Source organism: Enhydra lutris, unplaced genomic scaffold (assembly GCF_002288905.1).
Source record: "Enhydra lutris kenyoni isolate GAN:26980312 unplaced genomic scaffold, ASM228890v2 scaffoldscaffold66, whole genome shotgun sequence".
In the NCBI taxonomy this organism is placed as follows: domain Eukaryota; kingdom Metazoa; phylum Chordata; class Mammalia; order Carnivora; family Mustelidae; genus Enhydra; species Enhydra lutris.
Window position 1 is genome coordinate 1841112 of NW_019154150.1, and position 21063 is coordinate 1862174.

At 52.9% G+C, this 21063-nt stretch overlaps 1 protein-coding gene across 1 annotated transcript in view; it reads right to left on the bottom strand.

Moving 5' to 3' along the window:
• The window catches only part of LOC111159079 (eukaryotic elongation factor, selenocysteine-tRNA specific), a 248509-nt gene that overhangs the window by 111709 nt on the left and 115737 nt on the right, over positions 1-21063 (bottom strand). The window lies entirely within an intron of this gene.

Here is a 21063-nt window from a genome sequence, read left to right on the forward strand (position 1 = left end):
TCCAAATCCTTGCTTTCTCTCTCTCCTCACGCCTCCTGGGCCAGGTCTTCTCTCTACAGGCTCGTCCCCTTCTACCCAGTCACTGCGTGTCACAGTCCTTCAAAAGGCCAGGCCTTCTCCCCTTAAATTCTCCCGCTAATATGACCCTGCCCATCACTCTGGTGACCAGCCAACAAGGATGACTTCTGCTTAGGACAGCACTTACTAAGCACCATGTTCTCATCTGTGTCCCTCGGGCACCACGGCCGGCACAAAGAGGGCTCCTTCTTCCCCCCACACCTGGTCTTCCCACACCATCAGTGCCACCATCAACCTCACCACCGAGTCGCCTTCAGGTCTCCCCCTTCCTCCTGCCCTGTACCCACTATATCACAAAGTCTTACCATAGGTTGGGTGCATCTAAAACCGGCTTGTTCTCCCTCCCAGTAACACCCTAGTCCAGATCAACATCTTCACCTCCCCACACCCGGTCTAGGCTCTAGTCAGATCTCTACCCAGCCAGGGTGGTTAGGGCTGCCCTCCCTGCCCTCCCCTGCTGCTCATAACCCTTTAGTGCTTCCCTATGCTCTCTAGGCAAAGACAAATGGGAAAGGTTGCCTCATCATTAGGCAACCTGAAGAGCACCGGAAGCCCTATTCAGACGCCCTGCTCGCACCTCAGCCTCCGCGAGGCTCCTGGAATAGGGCAGCTGCGCCGTGCGGCTACTGGACAGGCCACCACAGGGTCCAGGGCCCACTTGCACGGAGCCGTCAAGAGGAACAAACAGCCCATACGTTTCAATGGCTCCGATCCTGTCCTATCGACTGGTTCATCAAAAGGAGCAGAGTCATCAAGAAGAGATGAAATTAGACGCGGTATTCTAGGAAGAATTGTGTAGTTCGAGGAAAGAGGGGAGCATAAAATACATTTTAGAAAGATTCCCAAACTCAGATAAAACCTAATTACTTTTGTGCTTTACAGTCAGCTTCATGACTGTATGATCTCTATTTACTGAAAAGGGATGATGTCCAGGTCGTGCGGGAGTAGAGGGGACAGAGGACATAAGGCAGCATGTTAATAGGAGGCCAGTCATGTCACACTGGGTCCACGTGTCTGTGGACTCGGCAGAACTTCCGGAGGGCTGCTGACAAAGGGCATCAAGGCTTCTCTCCAGGGGCTGGGACCACAGGTCATTTAATATCCTTTTCAATAGTGTTCAATGTTGAATGCTAAGTGTTTATTTATGTATTTTTTAATTTGAAAAAATGTTACAATGTGAGTTTCATTCTACCGTTTGGGGGGACTGAAGCTTTCTCCCCACTCCCAATATGAGTACCGTGGTTAGTCTAAGACTAGAAATGGAACAGGGACTCCTGCTGGCCAGGGGTGATGGCAGTATCACAGAGCTGTCGCCAGCCCAGGGCAGACTGCCCATGGGCAGCAGGGCCCCCACTGCCCTGTCGGTGGTTCATAGTGGTGGCCCCTGAGTCCTGGGGATCCCACACTCTGGCGGCATCACCAGGAAAGAGAGGCCAGACATAAGGTCAGAGAAAGCGGAATTGCAGCTCCTACAAGGAGAGTCGGCCTAAGGGCAAAGCCTTACAGAGCAGAGCTAAGTCAAGAAATGGGAGGAGATGAAAGCCTTCAAGTTCTAGATTAGTTGTGCTTAAAAGCAGGAGGACCCTGACCTATCAGTGATATAGACAGGTGGATTCTCTTCTCACCTGAGTTGGCCTCTATCACCAGGAACCAAACACCCGTGAGCTAACATGCCCACTCCTCTGGGCACAATGCCCCCTTCCAGGGACATGCTGAGCCACCAGCCTGGGGTAGAAAAGCGGGTAACCTTAACCACTGTTCCTCTGTTTGCCTCCCAGGTACGATGGGGCCCAGGGAGCAAGGAAGAGTGAGCACCACAAAGGGCTTTCTGAGTAGGCCTGCGTACACACAGCAGGTCCCAGTGGAGACAGACGGGTTTTTGGAAGAAATTCACGGCACGTCTTCCGGCAGGAAACATCCACCTGCATCCACAAGAGAAGGCCACTCACTCACACCGGAACCACAAGGACAGAGCTCCACACCCCACTCCCTCACGCTTGCCGACTGCAGACAGCCCTGCTTACTTCCTGGAGCCATCACCAACACCCGGCACAGTCCTCACAGCGGGCTTGCGAGGTGGAGTGAGTTGGCCCCAGAGTAGGAAGCCTTGGCCTGGAGCAGGTAGGTCCACAGATAGCCATGGCAGAGACAAGGGTCCACTCAAGCCAGCCACATCAAATCTACCAGGCTGCCTCTCCCAAGAGGTGAGAGACCCTAGTTTCTCTGTGCCTAAAATCTTGCCATTGCTATATCACCTAGAGGATGAACACCTTCTAGCTACGAGTCCCCAGTGTGAGAGGGGACCTCCCCTTGCCCCACTCAGGAGCCATGCATATTCTGGGGCCCCGGACCGTTCTCCACAGATCCTGTGTGAGCCTGTATGCACGTGCCCTGGAGAGCTGCTCGAGCGTGTGTCAACATGCGGGTCTGCTTTCAATTGTGCTGGAACAATTCTACCTGATAAACAAAAACAGATCCAAAATAACCTTTGGCAAGCAGCATATTTTTAAAAGAAAGAGAAGGTCCGAATGAACTGGCAGGAGTAATGCTTAAGCAAACAAACTTGGTCAAGCCAAACATCCACGGTGCACATCAAAAAGCCCCTCAGAGGGCTCCCTGTGAACCGAGGCCGGCAGCCGGGAAGGAGGCTGGAACTGATGCACTTATGGCCTGGAACGGGACAGGCCACCCACTTCCCGCCATTGGTCACTGGCATTTCATTTAGGTCACTGGCTCAGACCACAAGTCAGGGCCAGGAGGCCGGGACTCTGCTCGCAGGAAAGGGCAGAGTCCCCTCCCTTCGCTCCAGCCAGGCGCCCTTGCTCCAGCTAGCCAGGCCCAGTGGGCCCAGCAGGGCAGGTGACGGTGAGAGCAAGGGGGCAGCACCACTGGAGAGTCTGAGTCCTCACTGGGTGAGATGGCCAAGTTCCCACGGCATTTCCTATTGAAATCCATTTAGACCCAAGGGCCGAGACAGAGCCAGGTCTGCAACTGCCTGCTTCGGACCCCACTCCACCACTCATTCAACAGGACTCATGGCTTCCCACCCACCCTGAACTATGAAACACTGAGGACCACAGAGCTGGAGTTGCCAACTCAGGGCCCCATTGCAAGGGCTAAGGCCCAAAGCATGGTGCTGGGCCCACAGAAGAACACCCAGTCACCTTTCACAGCAGGTACTTCACCGAGCAGGTGAATGCACAGTTTCACAAGCTGGGCCACCAAGCCCTCCAAGGGCAGAGAGCCCCATGATGCTAGCCCCAGACTCTGCACCACCAGCTCAGCAAGACACAGAGCACATCTGCACACTCCTCTCCATCCTCGTGTTGCCACAGGGAAAATGCCCCCAGAGCTTCCTGATATCAGGTCCAAACCCTTCCGCTGCCTGGCTCCCTGAGGTTCTAGAACCTCCAAAGGGGCCGTTCTCTTCACTGTCTCACTGCTCCCCCCCCTCAAAGTACATGGCTTACATCTGCCCACAAGGCACATTTCTGGGGCACCGTTGTTACATCGGCTGGGCTAGAGTTGGCCACAGAACCCACACCACGTCACACCAAACCCTTCCTCTCTTCAGGTGCCACAGGCTCAGCCAAGACAAAGGATGACCCAGGAAATCTGTGGAGCCTGAGGCCAAGCATGGCTGGAAGGGGCAAGGACACTCCCAGGGACCCCCATGGGAGCCAGTGAAAGCTAGGACAGGGAGGGCTCAAATCAGGGGGCTCCAATCCAAAGATGCTATAAATGGTTACGGGCTCACAGTAGAGGCCTGCAGGCCCAAAGGGGACTGTGTACGTTCTGGAGCCAGACCTATGTCAGAGACATGTGAGCCTGGACAAATGACCTAACTCCTTTGGGTCTTGGTTTGCCCTCACCTGTTACATGGGAGTTTAAATCCATCTTTCGTGGGGTCGTGGAGAAGTGAGAGGAAAGAATCTGCTATGGCACCTGAGAGAGAGGACGCTTTTGATAAGTAGAAGCTTATCGCTATTACCACTGCGAAAGCCAGTCTGCCGAGGCTGAGGCCGAGCAGGTGAACGGTGATCTGGTCTTCCTGGGTACTGTCAGGAAGGCCGGCCATGGCTGTGAAAGGGACAAGAGTATCTGTATATGCTGAAGTGCAGGAGGCAATAAGGCAGCAGGAAAAAAAGGTCGTAAAGCAAGGCCTTTTGTGCACCTCTAACAGGGGAGTGTGGGGAGAGCAGAGAGGTGCGGGGAGGAGGAGGGGCTGAAGGCCAGGAGAAAGGGGCTAAAACAGCGAGAGAGGGTTGGAGGTGGGGATTGTGGCCCCTGCTGAGCACATTGGGCAGACACAGGAGGCCAGGGGCAGGGCTCCGGGAGCTGGGCCGAGGTCATCCACGGGGTGGACCCAGGTGACTGCCCGTCCTGCTGCAGGCCAGGAAGCAGGGGCCCTTTCATTCTGTTTGTTCACTATAGCTGCCTGAGGCGGAGGCGGTCTTCCCACATAGCAGAGCTAGGCCACCTGGGGGGAAAGGGCTATCCCAGGACCAAGCGGGGTGAGGGCGCAAGGGAAGCGAGAGAGAAGCAGGGATGGGTAGAGCAAATTGCTCTTTCTCTGCTTCTTTGTACTTTTTCTTTCCTAAAAGCCACAAATGAGACAGATGACTATAAGCTCACTGTGAAAGATCTGAACACTAACTGCATAGGCTACGACATGAAAGCTCTCTTGCAGCCCCTAAATTCTGCCTTCCCTCACTCCCCCGAGATGTAACCACTATTCACAGCTGGCTGTGTCTCCTTTCAGGTCTTCTGACGCATCTATATACAAACACATGTACACAGTTTTCCTACGTAAACGGAACCAATCAGACACATGGTTCTGAGACGTGCTTTTCACTTAACAATACATGTATCCTACTTATTTACCAAATGTTAAGGGTGGAGGAACAGATGGACAAAAATCTCTGCCACTGTGGATGTGGTGGTTCTAGCGGTAGTCTTCCACCTATGCTGAGGTCACGTCCTCTGCGGTGGCGTGGTGTGGCACGGCTGGACGAGCCCACGGGCCCAGGCACACGAAGTGCGGCTCCATCCGCTCTCGGCACAAGCCGTTCTGTGGGGCAGACACCCCGTGCACGTCTCCTTGGGCGGATGCACTCGGAGCAGGCAGAGAGAACAGACTCAGTCATCGGTCCTCCCAGGAAGCAAGGAGGGAGGATGCTTCATCACTCCCCACTCACAATCAGAGATCCTGTTACGGGGTCCTCTGGCACCCCAGCCGACTATGCCTGGGGAATGCAGAGAGGGGTACACGACCAGCTCTCTACCCCGGGAATACAGGAGTTTGCATCCCAGTGCCTACTAGCCACGCAAGCCTGGGCAAGACCCACCTCCCCTGGGACCCTGTGGCCACTTCTTTCCTGCGAAAATGTCCCCCACACACTCGCCAGGATCAGTGCCCCCACAGAAGGAAGTGGCGCATTCAGGGACGACCCCCTAAGGGGTGCAGACCAGGGCCAGGGGACATGGAGCATGTCTGGAGACACTTTGGGTCACCGCTGGGGGAGGAGGTAAGACTGTCATCTGCTGGGAAGAGGCCAGCAATGTCACTCAACATCTTATAACGTGCCGGACTGAGAATCACAGGGCGCCAACGTCCATGCGCTGAGGTGGGGAGCCTGCCGGCGGCCCAGCAGCCAAAGGGTTAAGCAGCCCACTGCCCAGGCTGCCTTCCTGCCTGCCCGCCCGCCTGCCGGCAAGGACTGCATTAAGCCCGGCCAGGAGATGGGCTGCTGCCTTCTGGTTCGCATTAGCGGCGCTCTGCTTGGCAACGTTCCCTCTGGCGGGCTGCCTTCCCTCCCTGCCCCAACCACTCTCCGCCCCGACTCAAAAGAAAATACCAGGATCCACATATAAAACCCGCGCGCTCCCCGCCTGTCTCTTACCCCGTCTTGAATAAAACAAGCTCTTAAACTCCTGACCTTCCGCCCAGTCACCCCGTTTGTTTCGCGGTGGCAGCATCTTGGAGGCTGGGGGGGGCATGGTGTGGCCCTCCCTACTGCGGGGTGCTTTGCACACCGGGCTGGCACAGGTCGCGGGGGACCGGGGGCAGCTCCTCTGGAGGCTGGCCCTGGTGTCTGTGATCTGATAAAAGGCAACTGTCCCCACAAATACCCTCCCCTCTGTCCCCAAATGCCAAAGCCTCAGCTACTCAGATCCCTCACCTTTCAGAACCCGGAAGGCTCCCAAGCCGAGAACAAGAGCAGGGTTGGGAGCATTTAAGCATCAGAAATAAAACCTTAGAAGAAACAGCGAAAGCTTGCTTTTTAACTTCTCTTATCTTTCTTCACCAGAGGCCCCAGCCGCAAAGGTCGGGTACACCAACCGCTCACGAACTCGTGTCTGCTCCCAAACTTCTCTGAGCTGGGGCCCCGGGTAGCAGTGTGCTTCCTAGACCACTGCTCCAACTGGAGGCCCCCAAACACCTCAAACTTAGTAAAGCCCAGCCCACACTCCCCTCTCCGCCTCCACCCTTGCCCCCAGACCTTCCAGGGCTCCCCGCTCAGTAACGGCATCACTGCCCAGCCTGCCGCTGCAGCCAGAGGTCTGGGAGATGTCTTGGACAGGCCTCTCCCCTCCGCCTACCCCACAGCTACTCCACTGCCCAGTCTCGTGGATTCCACCTTAGAACCTGCTGTACTGCCACCAGGTTGGCCCAGGTGACCTCAGTTGGCTTGTACCACTACAACAGGCTCCTGACGGGGCCCCAGAAAGGCGCTCCTGGGCCCCTGGAAGCCACCCTCCATGCTGGCTGTCTCTCCAACACACAATAAACACGTGTGTACACAGAGGACGCGTCCACAGTCCACCCTTCAAAACTGTCTGCATTACTGAAGACACTACCATCTCTAGAGCCTGCGGGGTCTGTTCCCCCACCCCTACAGCACCTCTTGTTCTGGGGCTCTGTTTTCTGAGCTCCAGCGGAAATATCTTTTTTGCAGGTCTTCCAATTCACTGAGTGGTCTCCCACCACAGGAGATGGCTTTACCCTTGCTGTTCTTGCCGCCTGGGACACTCTGTATGCCCACGCCTCCGCTCTTCTCCTCGAGCAGTCCTCCTCCTCCTTCAGATCCTGGAAGTTTGCTCTAACCTTCAGCCTAGGTGGGGTCTTCTGCTCTCTGCCCTCAGAGAGCTCTCTCTACTGTGTCCTGCAAAGACCCCAAGGGCACGCATGACACATGTGTGAGTGTGTCGGGAAGGAGTACACGCTGGGAATGGGGCTGGCAGAGGCAGTGCTACAGACTGGGGACTCATCCTCATCTCTACCCGCCCTTATGTCTTCACAGACACTGGTCACTAACAGGCAGCCAAGGAGGTGGCCATGCGGTCTGACAGGGGGCAGGGGCCATAGCTGTGCCACAGTCTGCTCCGTCCCACGAAGGCTGGCACCAACTCTCCGAATTACCCACCCAGAATCATCTCATTTAAATACTTTTGGAAAGACAAAAAAAAAAAAAAAAAAAAAAGAAAAGAAAAAAATCTCTGAATGGGTAGAATTTATTTTTAAATATGAACATGTTATAATAAGGCATTTTAGCAAAACTTCAAACAAAAGCAGACAAGTGCCTTTATTTTAATAAGACATCTCACTTGCCCTTTCCCCACGATTATTACAAGTTGAGGCCTGTGAACAATTAAAGCAACTGTTTATGGTATTTTTATTATTGTTTTGTTTTTTAAAAGAAAGGAATTATAAATATTCAATTTAAGTGGTGCATTGGCTTTACGCACATTCAGGAAACACTCAACTTTCCTTTAACAAGAAAAATAAAAATGAAAGGGTCCCAGAAGGCTGCCAGCATGGTTAGGGGCTCAGCATAATGCTCACCATGGGCTGCAGGTTGGCCTGTCTTTCCCTGAGGTGCCAAGTCAGAGGGGCTGGCAGGGGGCGGGGACAGGTGCCCTGGCCAGCCTGGCCCTGCTTCCTTCCACCAAGAGCAAAGGAAGCCTGGTAAACTCTTTGTTCACAGTCAAATCCAAACTCTGGCCATGGCCTCCAAGGCCCTCGATGATCTCTCCATCTTCTCCCCTCCCTTCCTCCCTCCTCTCCCTCACAGCGGCTGTGCCCTGCCCCCAACCCCTGTTGTTCTCAACCTCTTCACCATAAGGTCTAACAGGCCATTTATGTGCCCATACCCCCTACTGTTAGAAGGTAAATTCTGTGTGAACAGAAATGTGACCTGCCTTATCCACGCTCTATTCCTATGACCTAGCCTTACACCTGGCACACAGTAGGTACTGAATAGAAGGGCTGAATGAACATGCTGGCCACTCTATGTGAGGTCTTTATCTCCTACTTACCACAGTGACCCTAGAAAGCAGGCACTATAACCCACACCTCCTCCCTGTATAGATGAGGAAGGTGATGGCATGTGGCAAATCAGGGACGTGAGCCAGGTCTGTCCAACTCCAGAGCCCAAACCCTGGCCCACAGTTTTCCCAAACTGCCTAATAATAAGAATGACCTCAGGTGATCAGCTCAAACATTCATTCCCTGGTTCCCGTGGTGGTGGGGAGGGAGATGACAAGATTTTCCAACAAGCATCCTCAGCGATTCTGAATGGCCCACCCTCACCCCAACTGAGTGTGAGAAATAATGCATTAGACTCCTGCCAGGCCCTGAACTCCTGTCAAGGGGAGGATGGCCAGGAGCAGAGGCTATGTGAGGGTTTATTCCAACCACTGAGCAAGGGCCTGGGACCAAGCCTGAGGTCCCAAACCAGGAATATGTGGAGGGCAAGAAGGGGCCCGAGACGAGCCAGAGCACAGGCCCCAGAGCAGAGGAGCAGGACACCAGAATACCCAGATGACCTCTCTCAAGCTCACTTTCTAGGTGTCATAGTGCCTCCCCAACAGGACAAGGCATACTCTGGAGACACATGGGACATTACAGGAAACAACTCTGTCACAGCCTCCTCTTCGAGACATGGCCTTAGGAACACCCTCCCTAGGCCCAAAGCCCAGCTCTGGTGATCTTCTGAAGATCACCAAAACCACGTGCTGGGCATTCTTCTTCCCAGACTCTGCCACAATGAACGTCATGTTTCCCTCAGATGTACCAGGCATGCTCTCATCTCTGGGCTTCACCGCGTGCTACTCTTTTGCTTGGAATGGCCTGGCAAAGCCCTGTCCCTTGAGGCTCAGCTTCAACACACCCTATCAGGGAAGCAGGGCTGGAAGCTCTCCTGGACTGTTTGCTCCATGTTCTAGAAACCATTCTCACTCGGCACCCTTCTCACATGAGGGGACAGCCACCTGCCCACCCACCACCCTGACGCCACCCACCCCCTGAGCAGGTTCCCCAAGGGTCAGCCCGGGCTTTGCTCGCTTTCAGCACCTGACCTCACAGGAGGTGGGCCGGCGGCACTGCGGGCAGGCAGTTTAGGCAGGCTAGCTTCATGGGGGCACAGTCTCCGTGGTCAAACAGGGTCTGCATGGCCACACTTTCTGCGGGAACCAGAATTTGCTTCCTAGGAGAGAGAAGGCAGTGGACCTGAGGCTGAAGATCAAACACTCCTCTGTGGGTCAGGTGGCACCCATGTTTGCACTGGGCACGGCCTAGCACTAGTCAACTGTCTGCTGACTGAGCGTTTTCTGCAGCAAGACCACTTCCAGCTGGTGCTCTAAGTCTGGCTGGGTGCCCACTTCCTGACAGAGGAAGCCCCTTTGGGCCCCCAGTGTTCTAGGTCTTGCCTTCTCAGTCTTGCTGCCAGCTCACATTTTCCACCGCCCTCAGGGACATGCCTGCACGTCACACTGGCTATAGCCCTCAGTCAAGGAGGGAACCACAGCACCCCCGAAGTCTTGGTAAGCCCGCATTCATCTACGTACCCTCGTTCCAGAACCTATGCCAGCAACCCTGGCCGAGTGAGCACTTCCCCGTGGTGCTCACCTGACTGTGGTGGGGCCAATAGCACTGGGAAAGCAGCTGCCTGAGGCCCTCAGGAGCAATTATGGATGTATGAGGACGATTCTTACTTCGAGAAGGTGGCCTGGCAGGAGAGGGGGGAATGCCCTGCCCATGGTCACAGAGCTGAGCGTTCATACCCAGGACCCCAGACCCTGGTCTCCTGGCTGGCGTGTGGGCAGGGACTGCCTAGCACGGTGCCTAGGCCACAACACAGCACTAGTGAGTGTTCTAATTGAATCACAGTCTCTTCCCTGAAACAATAAATGGATTTAATTTTACTCAGAAGCTTTTATACAATGGAGGGGTTTTCACACAACGACTTGCAGGGGACAGCAGTGTGCCACAGTTGCTCTGTGGGTCTTGTGAGGCCACTGTGGGCTGGGACCCACACTTTCCTCAGGAGAGGTCTGTAAGCCAGCCACACTCCCCTCCTACCCCACAGCTACCCCTTCTGGGTCTGCTCCCCACCTGGCCACCATCAGGTGCCATCTGATCACCAAGGTTCCACCTGGAGGGCACCGGCCAGGGCACGAGGGCCTTGAGGCTTCCTGCAGTGCTAACAACAGGCGATGATTACCAAGCACACTTTGGAACCTAGGCACTTGGAAAGACACTCCGGAACCCGTTTAATCCTCACGCTAACTCCCCGCCGAAGGTAACATTATCCCCACACCTTACAGAGGGGGAAACTGAAGCACAGAGCTGAAGTAGCTTCCATGTGGTCATAGAGCTGGTGTGCGGGACATAAACCAAGGCAGAGTGGTGCTCCGCACCTTGCTCCTCACTTCCCCGCCATACTGCCCTCAGCTGTGAAGGCCAGGGCACAGCCAGGCGGTGGGGGTGCCCGCATTCAGGCTTCTAGGTGGGCCGGAGAGAAGGCTGGATCCCAAGATGTACATCTAGCCTAACAAGAGTGCTAGTTAGCAGGAAGCTTCAGAGGTCCAGTGCTCAGTCCTGCCATCAGGGGAAGCAGCTGGTCAGATGGGGCCAGGGTTTTCTTTGTGGCCTCAGGCACCAGAATCCCCAAGAAGGGCTAGGAGGGCTGCATGTCAGCCCAGGCCCAATTGGGGCTCTACCTGCCCTCAAGGTCCTGACCACAAGACTTGAAACATACATCAGGTATAACCAGATGAGTTGGCAGCTTTACCGAGGGGACCTGCCTCTATAGGGGGGCAGGGCGAAGCTGGGGTGGGGTTGCACAGCCGCCACAGGCTGTCACCCTTTCTGCAGAGGACAGCACTGGGGCTGTAACAGCCATTTCTCCCCTGCTCCAACTGAGGCATAAGAGCGCCAGCGTCCTCTCTGCAGAGGACTGTGGGGAATGCTGAGGCTGCTCGGGATCAGACACAGCCCGCTGTCACAGGTTTAGGACCTTCCAGGCCCTGGAAGCTAGCTGTGCCCTCCACCTGCACAACCGCCCTCAGGACAGCCCCAGCACTTCCAGCTCCCTAATGGAGGGTCCCGTGGAGCCAGGAACAAGGTCAGGCAGAATGAAGCAGTGCCTCTAAAGCTGGCCTCCATATTAGAGGGCACAGGCTAGAGACACAAAGACGTAAACATCTATAAGCTGGGGGCACTGGGTGGCTCAGTCAGTAAAGCGTCTGCCCTCAGCTCAAGGTCATGATCTGAGGGTCCTGGCTCCGGGATCTTCTTCTCCGAGGGTCCGTGGTTCATCACCACAGTGACTTCATTTGATGTGAGAGAGACAGGGTTATGGGGTTCGGTGGCCTCCTCATGCCTGCCCAGAGAGCTGGGGTGAGCATACATCTTAGATGCTGGCTGACAGAGTTTCTTTCACTCCAGAGTCCTCCACTGATTGGCTTATAGAAGACTTTTAAGATTTTATTTATTTATTTGAGAGAGAGAGAGCAAGCATGGGGCAGAAGGAGAAGCAGCCTCCGAGCCCGATGTGAGGTTCAATCCCAGGACCCTGGGATCACAACCCAAGCCGAAGACAAATGCTTACCCAACAGAGCCACCCAGGCGCCCCAGCTTATACAAGATTTTTACATCTTTGTGTCTCCGTTGCATGCCGTATAAAACAGAGGACAACAGCACCTCCCACAGAGCTGCTGGAAGCACAGGAGGAATACATAAAAAGGGTTTACATCTGAGCCTGGGACACAGTCCCACTCCATGATAGCCAACAAACAATCCTACAGCCACAACCTGCTCTCGCGCTCCTTCCCCATGCTGGCCCAATAGCGTGCTGGGTTTCGGAACTCACACTTCCAGAAGCCATCTGAGGCTAAACTAAGAGAAGCTGGACCCCAGTGAGGCCGGACATGCCAGCCTTCCTCATCCAGCCACCAGCATCCAAGCAATCAGGCCCCGGTGTGGGTGGCCAGTGTCAGCACCCTCTCTGGAGAGGGACACATCGGCATGACGAAAACCACTCTCAGAATATAAAGGAAGACACACACACACACACACACGAACAAAACGGAGACAGGGCTTCTGGGAGTGGAAGCTACAGTCTTCTCCAAGGGCTGATGTAGAATGGCACATGAGTCACTTGTGACTGAGGAGTGAGGACCAGCTGGACAGAGTCTCCGAACGAGGCAGCCTCCTCCAGCCTGCTACGTTTTTAGGATGCTGGGCACACGTCTCTGACAACAGCACCTACACAGAGAAACCTTCCTGAGCTCCCCACCTGCTCTGAGATGAATCTCTGTCCTCGCCTGTCGCCTGTCCTTCCTCCTCAAGGCCTCGTTAGGGAGACAACAGGATATTACAACTTGGCTGTAGATGGTGATTCTGATCCCCAAGCCAGAAGGAACGTGGGGCAGAGGCAAAAGTCTCGCAGAGCTGTGGTGTTTAGGGTTGGGTGGGGGGCGGCGAGCAGAGGCAGGGTATGCTGACCTTAGGTCATCCAACCCCTGAGTACTGAGCTCTGGGGGCTACATAAAAAGGCACAGTGAATGGGGGAAAGACAAGATTCAGAGTGGCATGTGATAATAATAAAGACAGCTATCCCCGTATGCAGGCCCTGTTACAAGCACAGTATGGGACTGTCCTTGAATCTTCATGAGTAGCTCACAAAAAAACGGGCCCCAGGAGGTGATGTAACTGCCCCAGGAGTGAGTGAGGGGGAGGGACTCCAGCTCAGCCCCTCTGTAACCAGAAGCGGGCTGTCGAGGCAGCAGGAGGTAAGAACGAACACCAAGTTCCTCAGCTTTGCCTCCTTGATGCTTACTTCCTAGCATCATTACCCCAACTTCCTTGGGGGCCCATTCTTCCCAGGAGCCCCCACCCCCGCTCCAGGGTGGATGTGGAATCCAGCCCTCCCAGTCAGATTGTGGCACTCCTCCTGGCAGGTTCAAATGTCACAACCCTCCCTGCAGGAGAACCCCCCCCCTTCCTCCAGAAATCTCCCTTCACATCTCACTGTCCAGATCTGGGTCACCCGTCACTGGCAAGGGAGGGGCTGCACCTGGGTAGAATGGACTTGGGGACAAGGCCTGGGAGAGTGGTCCACATAGAACAAGTCTGGAGGGAGGCATCAGCCCCACCCAGCTTCTCAGTAAGGAAGCCAGCCTGCCCCTTTCCTGTCCCACCAGGAGTGTCTGGGTTGTATATTTCCATCACTTGCCACCAGAGCCCTGCCTAAGACATGACAAGCATGAGAGATCTGGTGTGGCTCTAGGATGAGAAACTGAGGTTGGAGTGAGAGAGGTGAGGTCATACCCAGAAAGGCAAATACCTTGATGTCACTCATGTGTGGACTCTAAGAAATGAATGAACAAACAAACACGCAACAAGAAGTAGACTCATGAGAGGGCTGTCAGGGTGGCTCAGTTGGTTAAGCATCTGCCTTTGGTTCGGGTCGTGATCCCAGGGTCCTGGGATGGAGTCCTGCATCGGGCTTCCTGCTCAGCGGGAAGTCTGCTTCTCTCTCAAATAAAAAAAAAAAAAAAATTCTTAAGAAATTCTTAGGAAAAATAAATAAATACAGAGAACAAACTGGTGCTTTGGGTAGGGGGGGAGGTGGTGAAAAAACCAGAAAGCAACTGAGGCTGGAGGTGACAACGGTGAGACTACAGTTGGCTCTCTGCCACATAGGGCACTTCAGATCTCATCCCGGAGATGAGGGCCCCACCAGCAGAGAAGTAGGACACAGCATGGCTCTGCAAAGCCCTTGCTGTCTGTCCTTCCATCAGTGGGTGGGGGCGGGCACCTGAGCCAGGGAGGGTCACAGTCCCAGTGGGACTGGGTGGAGGGCAAGGACTTGATGGCAGAGATCCTCCTGAGGCAGGACACCAAGTGAAAGGGGATCGGATCATAGGTACCTCCTGATCAACACCTCCCTCTGCCCTCCTTGCGCTGGCTTTTCCAAAACGCTCCTCATTTCCTTCACTCCCCTCTCTCCTTCTCTATCCCCCTCTGCTTCGTCAGCTCCACACCCCTGGCACATGTGACTTCCAGGTACAGAGAATGAACTCCCAAGAGTTTCCACACCAAAGCCAACTACCATGAAAACAGCGAATTCAGAGAAAGCCTTCCTTCCTTATAGATCTTCTGAAACAGGAAATGAGGAAGGATGAAGACCAGGCTTTACATTTTTGATAAAAGACATAAAAGCAGAGGGAGCTCAGTCTTGACAGCTGATCTGCACAGGTGGCTCAGGAATCCAGGTCTGTAGTCCTGGGCTCCTGGTATACATTCCCAGAAAATGCCGACGCTGGGACCCAGGAGTATCTCTGGCACTGCTCACCGGGGAAGCATCAAGATGCAAGCCTCGAAGAGAAGCTGCCAGCTGCCCGGCTCCGGGTTTCTCCGTCTAGACCCATGAGGCAGGGGGAGCAGCTGCTCCAAACCCAGTCCTCTGGTCGTTCACTATCTACTTGGAATCAAAATTCTGCTACAAAACAAAGAGTTTCATTTGCCTTATCGGGTTTTCCCTACTGTTTTGTGCATCAAACAGTTTCTGGGGCCTCCTCTGGGCCTAGCCCTAGGACGAACGCAAAGGGCACAGAGACAGAGAAGACCCAGCCTCTGCCCTCCAGGAGATGAGTATGGCGGGAGACACAGGCAGAAACAGACACAGAGACAGACATAGTGCCAGGCAGCGCCTAAATGCGGACCCAGAGCACCCATGCGAGGGAGCAGCTAACTATCCAAGGAAGGCATGAAGGGATTCATGAGGAAAGAGGTCACGTGCTCCAGGTTAGGGGCATGGCCCACCACCAAGGCTTCCAGGAAAAACAAGGATAAGGGAAGGAGGGTTGCTAGGAGTTGGGGAAGCACAGGGAAGGCAGAGGTACAGCCATGGGCTTGCTGGGGTGAGAAAATACATCTTTTCAGACGTCACAGCTTTCTCTCTCCTGTGATCAGTGCCCAAGGGTGGAGGCAAAGGTAAGAGTAACAATGCCTAGTGGTACTTAAGAATTTTTTTTTCCCTTTCTGGAGGTTTTTATAAAGAAAAAAAAAAAGTCTGAATATGAATATGCTGTCGAATTCTGAACTTTTCTCAAACAGTTCTGCCAAATAAATAGGTATCTATTTAGATGTTTGTTACCATCATTGGAAAACGAACACGGACTCACGGTGGACAGTGTGGGCTGTGAAGTGTATTTCCATTTCAAGAACGCACTCAGCAACCCTGAAAAGAACAGTTTCCTTATAACCTGGGAGCTGTCCTGCCATTTACTGCAACCGTACCCCACAAGAGACATTCCACAGGAAAGGAATCCTGAATGGCAACGATATAGTAGACAAGAGTTACCAGCTAAAACCTAGGTACCTTCATGGCACCAGGCACCTCCTGCCTGCCATCCCTACTGTCAGCACACCACAGCGCCCCTCTTCCAGAGGCCCTGGACCAAGGTGAGACTTCAGTTTGGGATAAATTAGTGAGATACAGAGAAGCCGAGCATTTGCTTCTCAACTCCCAGACCTCTCCTTCGAGAGTTTCGGACATGACAACCCCGGTAGCCAATTGCTATTGGAAACATCACTAGCCTGAAATCCCCAGATCAGATGTGACCAAACGGATTTCACGGGCTGAGGGATCGGGAGAACCAAAAGCCTGAGAAAGAGGCTGGCGAATTTTGGGATGTCTGGTGTTCACGCCATTTGGGGATCTAAGTGGGATTTGGTTTTTCTCCTCCACTCCCATTCCCCCAACATTCCCTCTATCGGCTAATGGGCCCCAGCTGGGAACGGACGCAGGCAGCAGAGACAGGGGGCCAGGGTCTGACCGGCTCCGGCGGGCCAGCCCTGGCCAGGAGGGGAATGTGACTGTTTATTTGGAATGGCTGTGCCCTGCCTCTGAGGGAGTTCAAGCGGTCAGATGTGTCCAAGTTGATTAGTGAAATCTGACGGGGATGTCACCAGGTTTGGGGAGGAGGGCCATCTAGTTTAAAGCCCCCACCCTGCAATGTCCCCAGTGCCCGACAGGCACCGGCCACCAATTATAGTTACTGGAAAGTGGGGGCAAGAGGAGGTCAGGAGTTCTGGACCTCAGGAGCTTCTGAAATGTGTTTTTATAGGCTCTGTGGCCCAGGAGAGGCCTCAGTGGGGCGCCAGGCTCACCTACGAAGCTGCTCTGGAGGTGGGAGGGTCTGGCCCCAGAGAGGAAACGCCACCGGCCCTGGCGTCTCTTTGGGGCCCCAGGGGCAGTGGATATAGTAGATACAGCCGGGTCTTTGGAGCCAGAGGAATGACTTCAGATGCTGGCTCTGCTGTCTGGTTGCTTAACAGACCTGGGCCTAGGTTTTCTCACCTGCTACGGGTGAGTTACAGGAAAGGAAGGAAGGAACAGAGCTGGCCATCTGTACGCAGCAGTCCTGACTCCACCACTAACCTGTACCACCCGTGTGCGTACAGCTTGTGTCACCCCCCACAGCACCCCGGTTGTCCCCCACGACCAAGTCAAACCTCAGAGGAGTGACGAGGCCTGCCCACAACTGCAAAGGACGTGAGGTGTGTTCTGACTTCAGTCCTTTCCATCCAAAATCCATGTTCATTTCCTAGGGCTGCCCTAAACCATTGACCAAAGCTGGAAGCGTGAAACAACAGAAATGTGTTCTCTTGCAGTCCTGATGGCCAGAAGTCCAAAATCCACATGTCAGCGGGGTTGGTCCCCTCTGTTACCTTAATTACATCTACAAAGACTCATAGTCCAAAGAAGGTCATTTCTGAGCATCTAGGGGAATACAGCTTTTGTAGGCCACAATTCTACCCACTACAGTCCATCCTCGAGTCCCCAAACCTTCATTCACATCCATCCCATGTGCAAAATACTTTCCCCCAACATCGCCAATTTCTCACCCCTGTTATAGCATACTCTAAGTCCAAAATCTCATCTAAATATCATCAGCTCAAAAATATCATCTAACCCACCTAATCAGGCACAGATATGACCCATCCTGGGGCCAAATGCCTCTCCATCTGTGGATGTGTGAAACTAAAAGACAGGCTTTTTGCTTTAAAATATAGGCAGAGCTAGAGGGTATTATGCTAAGTGAAATAAGTCAGAGAAAGACAATTATCATATAATCTCTCTGATATGAGAATTTGAGAGACAGGGTGGGGGGTCATGGAGGGTAGGGATGGAAAAAATGAAACAAGATGGGATGGGAGAGGGAGACTAACCATAAGAGACTCTTAATCTCAGGAAACAAACTGAGGGTTGCTGGGTGGTTGTGGGGGAGGGATAGGGTGGCTGGGTGATGGACATTGGGAAGGGTATGGGCTACGGTGAGTGCTGTGAATTGTGTAAGACTGATGATTCACAGACCGGTACCCATGAAGCAAATAATACATTATATGTTAATTAAAAAATAATAATTTTTAAAATCACAAAATATAATAGAATATAGGTACAGGGGGAAAAATGAAGGGAACACAGAGATCACTGGACCCAAGCAAATTTGAAATCCAACAGAGCAACTTCTGTTAGCCTTCCTGGACTGAAAATGACCCTCTGTGGCTTGGTCCTCCACGCTCTGGGCCCACAGGCTTCCCCGGCCCTGGCCTTTGGGCTCCCCTCTCTGGCTTTTGCCTTTGTGTCCACGGCCCTGCCCCTGGAGTCATTCTTCCTTTTTCTTGAAAGATAACATGAGTTAGAGCTGAGTAATTCTATCAGTTTATTTCCTACAATTAGAATACCAGAAGTCCAACTGCCTTTTTTTTTTTTTTTTTTTTTTTTTTTTTTTAAATATTTCGTCAGGTCTGTCCCTTTCAGTCCAGGCTGACAGTGTTTTTGCTGGATACAACATTCTCAAAAATCTCGTGGGTCTCTCATGTATGTCAAGGGGATCCCCACCAATAAAAAAGAGAGTTCTCCACAGATCCTTCCTGGAGAAGCCCATCTCTAGTCCTGGCTTCTGCTAAGATGTCTGAATGGATCCACAAGTCACATCCCTATTCTCCACAGCAGAGGCTGTCCAGCCTCACTGAAGGCCCTTCTCCAGAGCATGCTTTTTCAAAGTGCATTCCCTACTTTTAGCACCGTTTGGAATCTGGAAAGGCCGAGAATCTCCCAAATTGTCAAGTGCAGGTATCTTTTTGCTAACAGTTCCACCTTCAGTTCCCTCCTTTCCTCTCACATTTTACTTGAAGCAGCAAAGGAGAAACCAGGCTACACTTTCTTCACTTTGACTGGAAATATTCACATATTCAAGTTTGCTACTTATAAGTCATGCTTTCCCTGACCAGTAAATTAGAGAATAGCACAGCAGTAGAGAGTTAAAAGGTAGGCTGGGGGAAATGGGTGAACAGAAGCAAGAGGAGAATTAAATTCATACTTGCCAAGCACCTTCCATGTGCCCAAGGACTACAGATCAGTAATGGGACCCTAATAGACAAGTTCCATCTTCATAAGGATGAAAAGAGTGGCCAAAGACCTCAGAACATGTCGCCACTCAAACATTCCTGTCAGGTTAATGTGGCTGCTTCTTTCTGCCTCGGCCCTCCCTCATCCCATGCTTTGGTCCAGCATAGTGGCCACTGATCTTATCATCCAACACCAGTCCCTCAGGTACTGTGCTTCCAAGTCTATGTCCCACGGCAACCTCTCCTGACACCACCTTCCTGTTCCTGGCTGCTCTCCCAGGCTGCAAACAGTTCTCCTCCCAGCGCAGAAGGGACACTGGACAAGGGTGGCTCCTCAGCGTCTGCCTCAGGGAACACCCAGAAGGCAAAGAAATTTACATTTGATTCATTCTCTGTTCCAGCTAAGAATTAACACACAGCACTACAGTAATCTTAACTTTGTTAAATATAAGTTTGGTTTATTTTCATAATTTTGTGCTTTATTTTTTTAAGATTTACACTTTTAGTCCCTGGCACAACACGGATTTGATTATTTAAGTGGTGTGTTTATCCAGGACTAACGGTCTTCAGAGGAGGATCGATGAGAGCCAGCAGAGGAGGCGATTATGACCCTAGAACTCGGGGCCTATGTCAGGGGAAGCCCTGGGACTCTGAAGGGCAGGGTCATTGTCCCTCAGCTCCTGCTGCCACCCCAGGGAGCCCTGGAACCTGGCCAGTCTCAGGCCTATCAGGGAAGCTTTTCTTGAGGTTGGTCCTCCCTGGTCAGGAGACTCTTCCCGAGTAACTCCAGCCCTGCAGAAGGAAGCAACAGCCACACCACCATAAAATGAGTAGAGTGGGGTGATTTAAACCTGAGGTCTCCTTTACCTGGGGAAGCCCTGGTCATTCCTCTCAGCCATGAAATGCCCCTTTCCTACATCCTCCCAGGTTATCCTAGACCAGGAATGGCCAACACAAGGTATGGGTGCCCCTTGGCCTCCCCTTCTTTAGGGCAGCCACTGTCATTGTGGTTCTCCCCCACAGGGTGGTGGGGTATTTTATGTGTCAACTAGGCTAAGCCACTGTACGTACATGTTTGGTCGAGCATTATTCTGGATATTTCTGTGAGGGTATTTTTTGGATGAAATTAACATTAAGAGGAGTAAACTCTGAGGAAAGCAGATTAACCCTCCATAATGTGGGTGGACTCCATCCAATCGGTTAAAGGCCTAAACAGGAAGACTGACCTCCTTGGAAGAAGAAGAAATTCTGCCAGCCAATAGCCTTCAGATTTGAACTACTTCCCTGGGTCTCTATCTTGTTGGTCTATCCAGTGGATTTCAGACCTGCTGGGCCTCATAATCACGTGAGCCAATTCCTTAAAATATACCCACATATATACACACACACATGCATACACACACACTCTGTTTTTGAGGAGGACTCTAATACATCTAGTAAGCCAGACAACCTTAGAATCTGTCTCAAGACAGCCCTCCAGGGAGAACTCCCAGTTAGCAGGCAAACTGAATCCACTGACCCAGGGCTGTGAGTGCATCCAGCAGTTGGTGCTGTCCCTGGCGCAGTATAGAGGGCCAAGTTCATGCCTCCATGTCCCTGCACTCCAGGTTCCTTTGAGAACTAGACAACCACCCTGGACCCCAGATGTCTTCATAGGATCTGCCTGGCTCTAACTAGCCCTTGTTCCCCACCCTTTATTCCCCCTGAAGAGAAGGGTGGTCAAGGAGGCTCTAAGTGCTTCTTCTCCAGTAAACTAAAACCACAAGAAAAGCCCACTACAGATGGGAACCATCAAGGCCATTGAACAGCACTGAGATCAGAGCCAGGCTGGTAGTTGCCAGAGGCAGAGGCAACAGGGAGACACGCAGCTGCCCACAGGTCTTCCAGGGGATAACATGGTATCTACCAGTGGTCACTACGAGTATAAAACTCTTCTGGATAGACTCCAGAATGTAGGAGTCTGAGCGACACAAGACTGTAACTGTGTTTAATTTGAAACTGCTGTGGCGAGGCAAAAAGAACCCAGAGGGAAGTCCACGCATACTTGCCAGCTTGATGTACGGAGCTTGTAGAAAGGGCAGGCGCGCACCTTGTGCCCTCACTTGTTGATCATGTGATCCTGAGCCCACTACACCTTCTAGAGCTTCCACTTCTTCATCTACAAAGAACACCTACTTGGCAGGCTCACCATGGCATGTCACAGGCCTCCCCATGTGGGTATTGTTATGAGAACTAGGGAGAGTGGTGGTTCTAGAATTCAGGAAAGGTAGGAGAAGATG